This window comes from Octopus sinensis, linkage group LG7, assembly GCF_006345805.1.
Source record: "Octopus sinensis linkage group LG7, ASM634580v1, whole genome shotgun sequence".
NCBI lineage: Eukaryota > Metazoa > Mollusca > Cephalopoda > Octopoda > Octopodidae > Octopus > Octopus sinensis.
This window is the reverse complement of record NC_043003.1, coordinates 11,227,288-11,235,086: the sequence shown is the minus strand read 5'-3', so window position 1 is coordinate 11,235,086 and position 7,799 is coordinate 11,227,288. Positions and strand designations below refer to the sequence as shown.

At 37.3% G+C, this 7,799-nt stretch overlaps 1 long non-coding RNA gene across 1 annotated transcript; it reads right to left on the bottom strand.

Moving 5' to 3' along the window:
* Window positions 1-213: 213 nt before the first annotated feature.
* On the bottom strand, window positions 214-3,483 carry LOC118764063. The gene is made up of 3 exons (XR_004999851.1): window positions 3,451-3,483; window positions 2,942-2,955; window positions 214-341 (listed from the first exon to the last, which is right to left on the bottom strand). It is a non-coding gene; the product is annotated as an uncharacterized LOC118764063 (long non-coding RNA).
* Between the last annotated feature and the right edge of the window lie 4,316 nt (window positions 3,484-7,799).

Here is a 7,799-nt window from a genome sequence, read left to right as displayed (position 1 = left end):
GGTGACATTTATGTAGAAAAACACAAAAACATAAGCGAAACACAGGCGCACAACTGAGTTGGAGGCAGATTTACTTCTGCCTTTATAGCAAGTAAAGAAAATGTTGTTGTAGGAGTGTACGCAGCATGTGTACCACAGCAGTTCTATGCATAGCTTAAATACTGAGATTGAAAAGCAGGGGTGAATTATGCCTATGCAGAGTAATCTGAGTAGCCTTCATAATTTTATTGAATTAGGTGCATATTTTGCCATAAAAGGAAAATGTTACCATCGATCTATCTTATTCAGGGTAGGCATTGCCTACCTAGCCTACCCAGGCGGCACGTCCCTGATATATATATCTATGTATAGGTGCAGGTATGGTTGTGTGGTAAGAAGCTTATTTCCCAAGCATATGGTTCTGGGTTCAGTCCCACCATGTGGCACCTTGCGCAAACATCTTTTATTATAGCCTCAGGCCAACCAAAGCCTTGTGAGGGGATTTGGTAGACGGAAACTGAAAGAAGCCCCATTCAAATATATATATGTGTGTGTGTATATGCATGCATGTATTTGTGTGTATGTGTATGTTGTCAGTTTGTTACTGTCTCCCAGCCATATCGTGTGACACTTACAAATGATTGTTACTGTCATACATGCAGTGTCATTCATTTCCAGAATTCTGCAAGAACATGTCCGGCCAGGGGAAATATTACCCCATTTGGAAACAGGTGAGCCCTGGCAACAGGAAAGGCATCCAGCAGTCGGAAAATCCTTGACAAATTCCATCCGACCCATATGAGCTTGAAAAAATGGACATTTCAAATGGTGATGATGATGATAATGCTGATGATGATAATGCTGATGATGATTAGGGTAATGAGGTTATTGTTAATTATCATCATTATAATTATTACCAATTCTTATTAGAAGTGGCATGCTAGAAAAATACAGCAGGTTAACAACATCATTAGAGTGTTGGAAACAAAGCCTTCCAGCTTTATATTGAGTTCAAATACCCCTGAAGTCAACTTTGTCTTTCATCCTTTTGGGGTCAAAAAAACAAAGTACCAGTTGAGTACTGGGGTTTCTTTACATGCTCGATGTAAAATCCCCACTTATGTATAATTCATCTTTGTAATGTGTCTCCAGTTGTGGACCATAGGGGAATAACATACTCTTTATTAAAACAAGACCATGGTCTTCATCACTGGGTCCACACTATTGCCAAGAAATCCTCCATCACTGCTATCATTACCAGGGCTGCACAACCACCATGATTACCTCTCTCACCGATGACCACAAAAAATTTGCTATGCTTTACCCCAACATTAACCATCATCATCATCAAGGTGACTATTTTTATCATGGCCATCACTTTCCTATTAATCATTGCCATTACTATCACCACCATCACCGCCGTCACCACCACCACCACTACTGTTGCCACTGCTACTGCTGTTTTCAACACTATCACAACCACCACCATCACCTCCCAAACTGTCACTACCACCATAATCTATGCTACCATTCCCCAACACCATCACTACCACCACCACCACTTCCACCATAACCCTAATATTACACAACCACTCCTACCACCTACACTGCCACCAGAGTCACTACCCCCCACCCCCACCACTACCACAACTACCTACACTCCTACCAGAGTCACTACTCCACCACCACTACCACCACCAGCACCACCACTCTACCACCACCACCACCACCATCACAACCACCACTGCCACCAACAGCACCAACACCACCACAACCACAGCCATCATCCCCCACCACCATAACTGCCAGCCCAATTCATCATAACCCATTATTGAATACTTGACAAAGATCACTGATATACTGTGTGGGAGTTTGTATATAGGTGAGGGCGTTTTAGTGAGTGTGTCAGCTAAATGTGTAATTGTTTCTGTGTATATGAGTATGTGTACAAGTGTTCCCCTCTGTGTGTGTGTGTGTGCGTTGATGGGTGTGTACTAGAGGGAGAGAAGGTGTGTCAATTTGTAGATAATTTGTATAGCTTTACAAGACATTGTTGCTCCACAAAAGAGCCACATTTCTGGGGCAAGCAGTGGAGTGTGACGGAAATTAATTAATTCAAACCAGAGCTCAACAATTTCTTTCTACTTCAGCTCCTTTGCTGCCATGCTCTGCTTATCCACCTTGCCCTAACCCCACCATCTACGGTGTATGTATGTATATATATATATATATATATATATATATATATATATATATATAATATAATATATATACATATATATACATACATTCATATATAAGTTTATATAATATGCACACACACACATACGTAAATATCATATATACTTATATATAATATACATACATGTATGTATATATATAATATATACATGCACACAAACACACACATACATATATGTATACATGATACATACATACATATATATACACATACATACATATACATACATATATATACATACACATACATACATATACATACATATATATATACACACATACATATATATATACATACACATACATATATATATACACATACATATATATATACACATACATATATATTACACATACATATATATATATACATACACACACACACACACATATATATATATATAATATATATATATATATATATATATATATATACATATATATATATAATATATACATGCGTACACACACACACATATATACACCACACACACACATAACTCTACCCCTCAGCAGTTTCTCTTTCCGTCCCTTGTTCTCCCTTGTAAGATTTGTTACACATTTTCCGCCCTCATTTTCTGTGGATTTAGAAGTCATTGTTGTCTCCCGAAAATGAATGAACAAGCAGCCACGATGAGAACAAAAGCTCAGCTCAGATGTGAATAACTATACATATGAGTATGTATACTGCATACCTGAATATATCAGTGTATATATATACATATATATATATATCTTTTATCTTTTACTTGTTTCAGTCATTGGACACTGGCCATGCTGGAGTACTGCTTTGGAAAATTGTATTTGAATGAACTGACCCCGATAATTAATTATATTTCTTTTTAAGCCTGATATTCATTCTGACGTTCTCTTTTGCTGGACGACCAAGCTATGGGGATGTAAACACACCAACACTGGTTTTCATGAGGCAGTAGGATGCAAACAAACACAAAACACACACATATATGGACTAGCTTAAAAGCTGCCCTATTGGGTGGCTTTTAAACTAGCTCCTATGGAGGTCTCTTCATTAAGCCCTGGGCCCAGCAAAGACACTTCATTTCATGCATTGAGTACAAATTAAATTTGATTAAACTTGAACAATATTTTTCAAACAATGAACAATTTTCGGTACTTATGTTACAAAAAGAAAATAGAAACTACACGTGGAAATGTAAGGGGAAAGTAAGAAAAAAAATAAGCGAAAATGCACATTGGAAATACACACACACATGTATGTATGTATGTATGTATGTATGTATAAAGAAAGAAAAAAAAGTAAAGTAACGACAGATATATATACAATTAGATGAACTGAAGTAGGAATAAAAGTAATAAAAGTCATTATTGTGAATTGTTAAAAAAGATTTAAAAGCATACCGGTTTCGTAAATTTACTAATCATTGCTTTGAATGCACACCAATTACTGAATGGTGTCTTGCGCCTGTAGGCGAAAGGACTATTATGAGTTCCAGGTAAAACCATGCTGAAGATTTCTAAAAAGAATGAAATATGCTATATACGATTACCAACAATTAGAAACTATAAAAACTTCATGATAGATAAAAGAAAATAAAAAACAAATTAAACATGTAACCGATGTATCTTTTTCCTCATATTTCTTAATTTCAGATACAAATTTCTAATCCAGCCTTATTTCATGAGAGGATAATTGTTTCCCTTGTATTAACTACCATTATAAAGGGGCACCATAGATATCATTGTTGTTGCTGCTGTTGATGCTATAGTACTGACAACAATAACAACCACACTGACAATGATAGTGGTGGTGGTGGCGGTGGAGAAGATGACTGTGGTGGTTCTGGTAGTAGTGGTGGTGGTGATAGTACTGGTTATAGTGGTAGCAGTGTTGATTGTGGCAGCTGTGGAGGTGGTGGTTGTGGTAATGGCAGTGGTTGTAGTGGTAGTGGTGGTTATGGTAGTGGCAGTGATGATTGAAGTAGTGGTGGTTATGGTGGTGGCAGTGATGATTGAGGTAGTGGTGGTTATGGTGGTTGTGATGATTAAAGCAGTGGTGGTTGTGATTGTTGTAGTTATGGTTGAAGTGGTGGTGGTTATGGTGGTGCCGGTGGTTGTAACAGTGGTGGTGATGGTTATAATAGTGGTAGTTGTGGTGGCGGTGGTGGTTGCAGTAGTGGCAGTGATGGTTGAGGTTATGGTGGCTGTGATAGTGGTGGCGGTGGTTGTGATAGTGGTGGTGATGGTTGAAGTGGTTGTGGTGGTGGTGATGGTTGTAATAGTGGTAGTTGTGGTGGCGGTGGTGGTTGCAGTAGTGGCAGTGATGGTTGAGGTTATGGTGGCTGTGATAGTGGTGGCGGTGGTTGTGATAGTGGTGGTGATGGTTGAAGTGGTTGTGGTGGTGGTGATGGTTGTTGTGGTTCTGTTCCTGCTGGTGGAAAAGGCAGTGGTTGTGCTTACCAGAGACAGTATTGGTCATGGCAACAACAACACCACCAACAACGACAACAGCTACAACAAAGACACCTGTATACAATGCTACCCAAACAACAAACAAAAGGGATGGTACAGGTACCCAATAACATATATATATTTGTACTCTATGCACAGACCTCATTCTCTGTGCTTCTTGGTAACTTCTTTTGTTCAGATAACTTAGACAAGACAGACACTTTTAAAACTGACCCCATTAAGCATATCTGTCAAGACTTTAAGTTTTATTTTTATTTTTGCCATAAAAACTTATAATCTGGAAATCAAACAGGAATATTATTATAATTTCTCACTTTATTTACACATTTTAACATTCTATTTATTTCTTATCTAGTTATTGATTGATTTTTTTTGGTTTTTCTTTTCTGTTTTCTTTTCATAAACTTGAAAACATTTATAGATGTATTTCTTTGTGTGCTTGTGTGTGTGTGTGTGTGTGTGTTTGGTGTGAGCGTGGCTGTGAGGTTAAGAAGTTTGGCTTTGCAAACATATGGCTTTGGGTTCAATCTCACTGCATAGTCCCTTGGGCAAGTCCCTTTAAACAGGCTAGGGGTTGACTAATGCCAGATAAGTAAAATTTTATAGATGCTGCTGTTTGTTACAAGTGATGGTGATGGTGGTGATGGTGCTGTTGTTCAGGAACCTGTGGCTTTTTCCACGAGGAACTTAAAGTGCCTCCCCTATGGGGAGTTTAATTTGTTTAATTTTTAACTGTTTTTTATATTTGTACATGCGAAGACCCATTGTATCATCCTGTTTTTGTCTTTTATGTTGTTGCATGTCTTTTAATGTATTGTATGTGAGCCCTTGTGACCAATAAAAGAAAAAAGTTATATTTATTATTATTATTATTATTATTATTAATATTATTATTGTTATTATTGTCATGATCACCATCATTAGTATTATTGTTATATGAAAACTCACCATTTATTTTGCTGGGTATGATGAAAAGCATCAGCTGTCCACAGCCAACAGACTAAGGTGACACTTGTTCATGAGTCATGCTTCAAGAATCATGCAGAGAAGTCTTGCAGTTTCAAGTGATGCTGATTTTTGTTGGTGTTCTACCTTCGCACTTGTATCAATTATTATTATTATTATCATTATTATTATTATAATCTCCTCATTACAGATTTTGTTAGAGCTCCTGGAGTCTTAAATGCTTAATGTCCCCGTAACTTAGTGGTTTGGCAAAAGAGACTGATACAATAAGAACTAGGCTTACAAAAGAATCAGTCCTTGGGTCAATTTGTTCAACTAAAGGCAATGCTCCAGCATGGCCGCAGTCAAATGACTGAAACAAGTTAAAAAATATAAGAATAAAAAAAAAAGTATATATTTGAGATGCTCCCTCAAATATATATATTTCCCTCTCAGATTTTCGGTCAACTAACTTCACTGACAAGGCCATTCCTTGACCTGGGGCTTATTGTAGAAGATAGAAGATACTTGCCCATGATGTCACACACAGTGGGACTGAACCCAAGACCTCACTGTTGGAAAGCAAGATTCTAAACCATGCAGCCATGACAACGCCTACAATGTAACTAAAAAGAAAAGAAACAAAGAAAAAACGAAAAAAAAAAAAGAAAACAGAACAAAATAAAACACAGAACTATGATGGCCAGCTAATCCTAAATGAATGATTGACCAGATAACCACCGAGATAATCTATATGAAATTCTGTAATTCTTAACACTAGATTCTGTTGTTTCATTGCTTATCAACGTTATGTGTGCTATCTATTTTCTCTACAGTATTTAATTTCTTGAGCTTTATCAAGACAAATTTCAATGTATGTCTCATGCAACCACACACAACAATTAATAAATTCTCGTCTCTTCTCTTCTGTAATCCAACCTAAAATGTCGATATATCAATTCTGTAGACTCCATTCAACAGATTGATTAGGAACTGGTTAAATGCAAATTAAGAAAGCCGAGCAAGAGTGCATCATAAAGAGTGACCTCTGTCTTCCTAAATGATCCTCTAAGTGGTTGTCTGATCTGCTAGAAACAACAAGCAGATCTCACTCAAACCTTGTCTTATCATTGCCATTATCATCATAGTTTTAATGTCTAGTTTCCTATGTTTGTATGGGTTGGCCGAAATTTGCTGGGGCAGGTTTTTTTTTCTATGGCCAGATTAGCAAATCTTTATATTTTCTGAGCTTACCAAATTCTTTTGCCAAAATATTATGGTCACAGAGAATGCTCATGTCAATTAATAAACAGACTTTATTGTTTTGGTCTTTCACAACAATGTCTGCTTTATTTGCTTTGATGGTCTGATCTGTACTTACTGTGAAGTCCCAAAGAATAGTTATATTTTCTCCTTCAGTTACAGCCTCAGGGTGGTGCTTGTACCATTTGTCAGCAGTTTTGATTTTATAATGCCGATATATTATCCAATTTTACAGTTTACAACTGTCATGTGATGCCAAGGCAAGGAGAGCATAACACACGCATGCATACACACACACACATACACACAAATATATATATGTATATATATATATATATATATATATATGCACACACATATCAAGCCTATGTGGCAGGTTAGATAATTGTTGAGAAATTTCTCCTACATGAAACCATTGGTAGCCTTATTAACTCACAATTAGTGTGTGTGCGTATGTGTGTGTACGTGCATGTGTGTGTGTGCATGCGTGCATGTGCGTGCATGTGTGTGTGTGTGTGTGCATGATAAGCATCTTTCTGTATCAAACTATATCCATTTGCAAGGTTGTAGTCAGCCTACAGCTACAGCTACAAGAAACTTGCCCAAGGTGACATGCTGTGGAATTGAACCCGAAATCATGTCATTAGAAAGCAAACAACTTACCACCCAGTCACACCTTGAAAATTAGATGAGGTCATGGTTGAGATGCTTTTGGTCATGGGTCTGCACATTCGGAACTGACTCAGAGTTAAGCAACAACAACAATAATCTCACAGGTGTTCGTGTTTAATGCCTCACCTGCTTTCAGCAACAATAAACAGGTGAGAGATTAATCTGTCCTTAATAGGAGTGATAATTGACTATTTTCCTGTCTCGTCCCCCAATTACCATATTTGCCAGGGTTTAAGACACACTCTTGC